The sequence below is a fragment of the Lolium rigidum genome, chromosome 3, assembly GCF_022539505.1.
Source record: "Lolium rigidum isolate FL_2022 chromosome 3, APGP_CSIRO_Lrig_0.1, whole genome shotgun sequence".
Lineage (NCBI taxonomy): Eukaryota > Viridiplantae > Streptophyta > Magnoliopsida > Poales > Poaceae > Lolium > Lolium rigidum.
The window spans coordinates 97,574,425-97,584,515 of NC_061510.1; the positions used below are offsets into that span (position 1 = coordinate 97,574,425).

The following is a 10,091-nucleotide window of genomic DNA, read 5'->3' on the forward strand; positions in this document are numbered from 1 at the left end:
GTAATTCATAGGCATTTCATTGCGTCTAGAGATATTACCAACTCTTTGACATTCATCACAAGATAAAATAAACTTTCTTGCATCCTTAAATAGAGTTGGCCAATAAAAACCTGACTGTAGAACCTTTTGTGCGGTTCTATCTCCGGCGTGATGTCCTCCATAAACACTACCATGACACTTACTCAATATCTCTTGTTGTTCATATTCGGGAACACATCTTCGCATAATACCATCCACTCCTTCTTTATATAAGTGTGGGTCATCCCAAAAATAATGCCTCAAGTCGTAAAATAATTTACTCCTTTGATGAGCTGAAAAGGTTGGAGGCAAGTACTTGGAAACAATAAAGTAGCATAATCAGCATACCAAGGACTATCTCGCGAGCTCACCTTTATTACAGCCAATTGTTCATTTGGAAAACTATCATTAACAGGAACAGGATCATAAGCAATATTTTCCAATCTAGACAAATTATCAGCAACAGGATTATCAGCACCTTTCCTATCTACAATATCTAAATCAAATTCTTGCAAAAGAAGCACCCATCTAATAAGCCTTGGTTTAGCATCTTTCTTTTCTATAAGGTACCTAATTGCAGCATGATCAGTATGAATTTTGACTTTTGAATCAACAATATAAGGTCTAAACTTGTCACAAGCAAAAACTACAGCTAATAATTCTTTTTCAGTTGTAGCATAATTTCTTTGAGCAGCATCAAGAGTTTTACTAGCATAATGAATAACATTCAATTTTTTATCTACTCGCTGTCAAAGGACAGCACCAACAGCAAAATCACTAGCATCACAGATAATTTCAAAAGGTAAATTCCAATCAGGAGGTTCAACTACTGGAGCAGTTGTTAAGGCTCTCTTTAGAGTTTCAAAAGCTTCCTTACAATCATCATCAAAAACAAAAGGTACATCTTTTTGAAGAAGATTAGTAAGAGGCTTTGAAATTTTAGAGAAATCTTTAATAAATCTCCTATAAAAACCAGCATGACTGATACGTCCAATTTGCATCATTATTTTATATCATAATTTGCTGTTATTCATTGATATATTTCATATTTGGAGATGATACTTATGTTATTTCATCTATTTTGCATGTTTCATGATTATTGGAGGATCGCGCACCGGAGCCGGGATTCTGCTGGAAAAAGCACCGTCGAATGCAATATTTCGGAAGATCAACGGTTGACGGAAATTATATGAAAAATCCTATTTTTCCAGGATGACGAAGGGAGCCGAGGGGGAGAAGAGGGGACCCGAGGTGGGCCCACCCCATAGGCCGGCGCGGCCCAAGGCCTGGCCGCGCCGCCCTGTGAGGAGGAGGGCCCACAGCCCCTCTCGCCTCCTTTTCTTTGCGTATGCCTTCGTCCCGAAAACCTAAGCTCCGGAGGTACGTCGCGAAGAGCCACGGCCGCCTCGCGGGGCGGAGAACACGAGAGAAAAGAGCTCTCCGGCAGGCTGAGATCTGCCGGGGAAATTCCCTCCCGGAGGGGGAAATTGACGCCATCGTCACCGTCATCGAGCTGGACATCATCTCCATCACCATCACCATCATCTTCATCATCATCACCGCCGTCTCCACCGCTGCACCTCGTCACCGCTGTAACAATTTGGGTTTGATCTTGATTGTTTGATAGGGGAACTCTCCGGTGTTGATTTCTACTTGTTATTGATGCTATTGAGTGAAACCGTTGAACCAAGGTTTATGTTCGGATTGTTATTCATTATCATATCACCTCTGATCATGTTCCATATGATGTCTCGTGAGTAGTTCGTTTAGTTCTTGAGGACATGGGTGAAGTCTAAATGTTAGTAGTGAAGTATGGTTGAGTAATATTCAATGTTATGATATTTAAGTTGTGGTGTTATTCTTCTAGTGGTGTCGTGTGAACGTCGACTACACGACACTTCACCTTTATGGGCCTAGGGAATGCATCTTGTACTCGTTTGCCAATTGCGGGGTTGCCGGAGTGACGAAACCCGAGCCCCCGTTGGTATATCGATGCGAGGAGGGATCGCAGGATCTCGCAGTTTAAGGCCGTGGTTAGATTTATCTTAATTACTTTCTTGTAGTTGCGGATGCTTGCAAGGGGTATAATCACAAGTATGTATTAGTCCTAGGAAGGGCGGTACATTAGCATAGGTTCACCCACACAACACTTATCAAAACAATGAAGATTAATTAGCCGTATGTAGCGAAAGCACTAGACTAAAATCCCGTGTGTCCTCGAGAACATTTGGTCATTATAAGTAAACAAACCGGCTTGTCCTTTGTGCTAAAAAGGATTGGGCCACTCGCTGCAATTGTTACTCTCGCACTTTACTTACTCGCACTTTATTCATCTGTTACATCAAAACCCCCTGAATACTTGTCTGTGAGCATTTACAGTGAATCCTTCATCGAAACTGCTTGTCAACACCTTCTGCTCCTCGTTGGGATCGACATTCTTACTTATCAAAGATACTACGATACACCCCCTATACTTGTGGGTCATCAAGACTATTTTCTGGCGCCGTTGCCGGGGAGTGAAGCGCTATTGGTAAGTGGAATTGGTAAGGGAAATTTCTACTGTTTGTGCTGATTTTATTTCTGTCGCTACTATAACTCATTATGGAGAGATCTTCTCTTGAGTGTTTATTTGGGAAATCTACTACTACTGCAAAGGTAGTGGATGAGGCGCCAAGTAAGGAAGAAATACCATACAAAATACCTATGAAAATTATTGAACGTGTAGTGGGTAACCGTTATACAGGGGATGGAACTGTCCACCCTGGAGATCATTTACTGTTCTTACATGAGTTATGCGGTTTATTCAAGTGTGCAGGTATTGCTATGGGTGAAGTGAGGAAGAAACTATTCTCTGTATCGCTGTCTGGTAAAGCGGCGCATTGGTATAAATTACTGGATAATGGGGATTCTCTTGAATGGAATGATATTGTGCCCCGGTTTTATTGGATAATAGGGACAAGTGAAAGTGGTTTTCTCTTGATCTTTAGTTGTAACAGCAATTTGTGAAAACCCATAATAACCATCAAGAAAACAGAAATGAGTATTTTTAGATAACCTTTCTAGCATTTGATCAATAAAAGGTAAAGGGTAATGATCCTTCTTAGTAACTTTATTAACTTTTCGAAAATCAATGCACATTCTATACCCTACAACTACTCTTTGAGGGATGAGCTCATCATTATCATTAGGTACAACAGTTATTCCTCCTTTCTTAGGAACACAATGCACAGGACTAACCCATCTACTATCAGCAATAGGATATATAATACCAGCTTCAAGAAGTTTTAATACCTCATTCCTTACCACATCCTTCATCTTAGGAATTAAACAACGCGGATGTTCAACAACAGGCTTTGCATCATCTTCCATGTTGATGGCATGTTTGCAAATAGAGGGAGAAATCCCCTTCAAGTCATCAAGAGTGTAGCCAATAGCTCCTCGGTGTTTCTTCAATATTTCCAATAATCTTTATTCCTCAAAATCTGAAAGCTTAGCACTAATAATAACAGGATATGTTTTCTTATCATCAATATAAGCATACTTAAGATTATCAGGTAACGGTTTCAAATAAAAACAGGATCTTCCTTTGGCGATGGTGTTGTACCTAGATCTTCAACCGGTAAGTCATGTTTAAGAATAGGTTGACGAAGGAAGATTTCATCAAGCTCATTCCTTTCTTCCCTAAAGAATTCACTCTCATGATCCTCCAAATGTTGCTGCATAGGATTATTAGGACCAAGAGCAATAGATGCAAGCTGTTCAACTCTAAAATCATTATTAGGCAATTCAGCTTCATAAGGGACTTTGGCAAATTTAGAGAAATTAAACTCATAAGATTCACCAGCAAATTTAGTCACAATTTTCTCTTTCTTGCAATCTATTATAGCTCCACAAGTATTTAGAAAAGGTCTACCAAAAATGATAGGACAAGTCTTACTAGCAGCAGAACCAAGTACCAAAAAGTCAGCAGGATATTTAATCTTACCACATAGAACTTCCACATCTCGAACAATACCAATAGGAGAGATAGTTTCTCTATTAGCTAGCCGAATAACCACATCAATATCTTCAAGTTCACAAGGAATGGCACTAATACTTGCACCAATATCGCATAAACCATAATAACAATGATCACCAATTCTAATAGAGAGCATAGGAACACTAGCTTTTCTAGACTTACTAGGATGTGAAACAATATTAGAAGCATCTTCACAGAAAATGATGTGGCCATCTTCTACATTTTCAGTCACAAGGTCTTTAACTATTGCGACAGCAGGTTCAACATTTATTTGTTCCTCGGGTTCTATAGGTTTCTTTGCACTTTTATTAACCACACTAGTTATAACAGAATAGTCCTTCATTTTAGCAGGAAAAGGGGTTTTCTCAATATAAGCTTCAGGAAGAATGTGATCAACAGTTTTAACTTCAATACATTTACCTATAGGTGAATCAGTTTTATCTTTGTAGGGTTCATGATACTTACTAAAATTCATCCTAGGCAATTCAAAATGAGAGGAAAAAGCTTTATAAAAATTTGCAACAACTTGAGAGTCAAGCCCATAAGTAGCACTCATATTACGAAATTTATCAGTATCCATAAAAGTTTCAATGCATTCATAATCATAATTTATACCTGACTCTCTACCTTTGTCGTTCTCTCATCCTTCAGTATTCTCCTGAATCCGATCAAGAAGGTACCATTTAAACTCTTCCTTGTTGCGTGTGAATGATCCAGAACAAGTAGTATCCAGCAAGGTTTTATCTTGAAAAGAAAGTCTTGCATAGAAATTATCAATGATGATATTACCATGAAGCTCATGAATGGGGCATTTGAGCATTAAAGACTTCAATCTCCCCCATGCTTGGGCAATACTCTCTCCATCATGAGGCCAGAAATTATATATGCGGTTTCGGTCTTTATGAATTTCACTTGGAGGATAGAATTTAGAATAAAATAGAGGCACAATATCCTTCCAATCAAGAGAATTCCCATTCTTCAGCAAGTTATACCAATGCGCCGCTTTACCAGACAACGACATAGAGAATAGTTTCTTCCTAACTCATCCATAGAAATACCTGCACACTTGAATAACCCGCATAATTCATGTAAAAACAGTAAATGATCTCCAGGATGGACAGTTCCATTCCCTTCATAGCGGTTATCCACAACGCGTTCAATAATTTTCATAGGTATTTAATATGGAATCACTTTCTCACCTGGCGCCTCATCCACTACCTTTGCAGTAGTAGTAGATTTTCCAAATAGGAATTCAAGAGAAGATCTCTCCATAATGAATTATAGCAGACAGCGTAAATATAAACAGAGTACAGTAAAAGTTTTCCTTACCAATTCCACTTACCAATAGCGCTTCACTCCCAGGCAACGGCGCCGTGAAAATAGTCTTGATGACCCACAAGTATAGGGGGTGTATCGTAGTACTTTCGATAAATAAGAGTGTCAAACCCAACGAGGATCAGAAGGTGTTGACAAGCAGTTTTGATGAAGGATTCACTGTAAATGCTCACAGACAAGTTTTTAGGGGGTTTTGATATAGCAGATAAATAAAATACAAGTAAGTAAAATGCGGGAATAATAATTGCAGCAAGTGGCCCAATCCTTTTTAGCACAAAGGACAAACCGGTTTGTTTACTTATGATGACCAAACGTTCTTGAGGACACACGGGAATTTAGTCTAGTGCTTTCGCTTCATATAGTTGATTAATCTTCATTGTTTTGATAAGTGTTGTGTGGGTGAACCTATGCTAATGCACCGCCCTTCCTAGGACTAATACATACTTGTGATTAAACCCCTTGCAAGCATCCGCAAATACAAGAAAGTAATTAAGATAAATCTAACCACAACCTTAAACTCTGAGATCCTGCTATCACTCATGCATCGATATACCAACGGGGGTTCAGGTTGCTGTCACTCCGGCAACCCCACAATTAGCAAACAAATACAAGATGCATTCCCCTAGGCCCATAAAGGTGAAGTATCATGTAGTCGACGTTCACATGACACCACTAGAAGAATAACACCACAACTTAAATATCAAACCATTAAATATTAGTCAACATAGTTCACTAATAACATTTAGACTTCACCCATGTCCTCAAGAACTAAACGAACTAATCACAAGAAATCATATGGAACATGATCAGAGGTGATATGATGATGAATAACAATCTGAACATAAACCTTGGTTCAATGGTTTCACTCAATAGCATCAATAACAAGGAGTAATCAATACCGGGAGAGTTTTCCCTATGAAATAATCAAGATTCAACCCTAGATGTTACAGCGGAGACGAGGTGCAGCGGTGGAGATGACGGTGTCGGTGGTCGAGATGATGATGATGATCCCAATGAAGTCCAGCTCGATGACGGTGACGATGGCGACGATTTCCCCCTCCGGGAGGGAATTTCCCCGGCGGATTTCAGCCTGCCGGAGAGCTCTTTTCTCTCTGGTGGTTTCCGCCCCGCAGAGGCGGCTGTGTCTATTCTCGATCGTCTCCTGCACCTTAGGGTTTCGGGTAGATGAAGTACGCGAAAGAGCGATGGCCGAGGGGGGTCGTGGGCCCCCTCCCCACGTGGCGGCGTGCCTGGCATGGTGGCCGCTCCGGCCTATGGGGAGGGCCCATGGTGGCCCTCCTCGGCCTCCCCTTTTGGCTGGCTCCGTCTTCTGGAAAAATAAGAGCTTCGGTATATTTTCCATCAATTGTTGATCTTCATAAATATTGTATCCTGACGGTGCTTTTTCCAGCAGAATCCTGACTCCGGTGAGTAATTCTCCAATAATCATGAAACATGCAAAATAGGTGAAATAACATAAGTATCATCTCTAAATATGAAATATATCAATGAATAACAGTAAATTATGATCTAAAAGAGTGATGCAAAATGGACGTATCACAACTCATCGCCAGAATCTCCAAAGGGTAAGCATAGCAAGAACACAAGAACAGGAAGAACACATAACCAGCAAACCATCCAGAAATAGTTCCACCAAGAACTGCTCACTATTGATCAAGTCACCATGGAGTAGATCAAGCACAAGCTAGCCAGGAGGAGCAGGACAAGCCAACAAACCATCCAGAAGCAAACCCTCTACAGCAACAACTAATCTAGGAGCTGGAGTGAGGTATACACAAATCATCCTGAGCAAAATCATGTTTTGCTCATCAATAAGCATATCCATGCATCACAGAAGCACAGGAGGGTAGAACCCTGTTTGTATCATCACTTGGTTGCAAAACCATTTGGTGCCAGCAAACAAATGACTTAGCTAGAAGTATAAATCACCAAGGGAACATTGGTTTTGTCACCATAGTGACATAATCAAAGAATTCCATCATGGATTTAATCCTATTTAGCCACTCAAAGTCACCTAGCACCTAACAGATAAGCTATACCATCAGATTGGCAGAAATAAAGTTTTCTGCAAGTATTTTTTCAATATCAAAAGCTACTGGCAGTCAAGTATGATCAACCAGTAAGCAATTATCCCTTCACAAAGAAGCCACCAGAGGTGGGAGCTACCAAAACAAAGAAGGTATTGCTGTTGAGGCCACCTCAACCACACAATCATCCAAACCACCAAGTCATGCACACTTATTATCACCCAAATGGGTTCAAAGAAGGGCTAGGGTACCCAACCAAGGGTTGGCATCTCTCTAGCTCTACCAAATCCATTTATATGATCATTACTACAAAGTAGTTCACATCATTTATCCACTAAAACAAAAAAGGCAACACAGATAAATGATATACACAAGATAACCATGCACTGGAGCCTTGCAGATGATCCAATGGATCATTGCAAGCAATAGCAATGGCTTGAGAAAGCACCAGTATGCACCAGCACAGGCTAGTGTGTCACACAGACACAAGGAAGAGCAACAGTGAGACATAAACATGGAACAACAGCCATTAACAAGCAACTGATGATCATGTGATCATCAGGGACTTGCTAGAGCATGACAGAGCATGTTAAAGTCAAGCCTAGCACCAACACATTAACCATATGAACTAAACCGCCACAGAACATGAACAATTGCATCACAGATAATCAAATAAGCTAGATATAATTGTATCCAGAAGCACACCATCAAAAGATGAAGCTATCTAGCCCACAACCAAGCTCAATGGAGAACTACCATGAATTATAACTCATTGAGCAATACACCAGAGGTACTGGTCCTTGCATAAAGCAAGGATTACCTACAGTAATCAAGCCAGAGACAGAAAGTATGAATACACATGAGAGTCTAGTAGCAGCAGCAATGAATGGAGCAACATGGCAGACCATGAGCATCACAGTATGCTCATGAGCAATTACACATAGTCATAGCATCAGCAGTGGCAAGAGCACAAGCATAGACTAGAGAAAGAAGGGCAACCACACAGGCATGGTAATAGAGCTAGGCCATGGCTAGTAGAGCAGCAGCAGCAACAGCTAGCACACCATAACAGAGAATCGAGAGCACAACAATAGCAGCTAACATCGTCCGAAGCAAGAAGACAGCACGGCATGGCAGCATCTCCAAGAGGAGGAGCAGCCGTAGCTGGAGCTAGACGAAGAGGAGTAGAAGAGGAGGCGTACCTGGAGCAGGAGCACCACGGCGTGCCCATGGCGGCACGACCCGACCACGGTAGCGCCAAGCCGCGGCCAAGCCTGGCGTCGCCGACCACAAGTGCTCCAGCACCGCCACGGCGAGGCACACGGCCGCGTCACCGCGTTTGGATCGCCGGCGAACGACGAATCGCCGCGGATCCGTGCGGCCATGCGTGCAGACGAGTTGGGGGCGAGCAGAGGAGGCGACGAGGACCAGATCGACGCGGACCATCTGGTTCGCCGTCGAGAGGCGGTCCTTCTGCAACCAACCACGTCGCCGGAGTTGGCCGGAGACGGCCGGAATAATTCGGCGACGGCGGCGGCGACGCGAGTCGCTAGAGCTCGGGGAAGATTAGGGTTCGTCGAAACGGCGCAGAGGGAGAAGAGTGGGAGCGACCGCGCCGGTCGGTTGGACCGTGCGGGTCTAACCCAACCCACTGGGCTCCAATGACAGGTGGGCCCAGGGGCATTTCTGTCTTTTCAAAAATGCCCATGAAATTGAATCTTTTCTATAATTTTTATAAAATAAATATAGCTCTAAAAAAATAAATAAAAATATGAAAACCACTCAGCACAAAATTCTCTGTCAGAATAAAATATGAAAAGGAATTTTTGGAGACAAAAGAGATTAAGTCATAATTTGATGAATATTTTAATCATTAAAAATAACCCACCCTATTTTTAATGATAAAATAAGTCCATAAATTCTTTTGGACTTAAAAAAACACCTTGACAACATTTCAAGGTAGTATTTTACTCTAAACAGAGTATCTCTAAATTATTCTTAGTAATTACCTCTCACATGGAATGATAAGACATCGGAAAGGGGGGAACAAACCCTAAAAGCTGAACCATGCATAATTGCTTCTTTAACCATTGCCCTTATCGGACAATGATGCTATTTTTCAGCAACAGAGGACAAGGGTCAGTCCACACCTTCGAACTGCAACACTTTGTAGTCTTCAGGCAAGTTCATCGCTTGCTCATGTCATTTGAGTACTTTTACCAAATTACTTGCAAAGTACTAAACTTATCACTCCTGCATGAAAAGCAAAAGTACTACTTTCATAACTATGAATATGACTATGTGGTTGGCAACGGAACCATGGAATGTGTTGACATGGTGGAGGTTCCATTGCAATGAATTTATATCCATCTAGGATTAAACAACAAATATCGTCCAGTGATTCTTGTGCCGTAAAACTCGTGTTAACCATAAGATCTGGAGTGGGACGGAGTAGTCAATCGTATTTCCACCTCTTGTACATCAACGGATGCACTTTACCGTAGTCACTTGTATTCCGAGGGGCAAGCGGAGTGGTTGGGGAGCCCTAAGTCCCCACGGCAATGACCGTAGTCACTTGTATCCCGAGGAACAAGCGGAGTGGTTGGGGGTCTATGATGGGTTGCATCTCCCGGCGAAGGAGTTTATGGTAACAAGCCCATAACTGTTGTTGT

The 10,091-nt window shown here is 41.6% G+C and overlaps 1 pseudogene; it reads right to left on the bottom strand.

Moving 5' to 3' along the window:
- The window catches only part of LOC124695234, a 28,395-nt pseudogene extending 19,591 nt beyond the window's left edge, over window positions 1-8,804 (bottom strand).
- Between the last annotated feature and the right edge of the window lie 1,287 nt (window positions 8,805-10,091).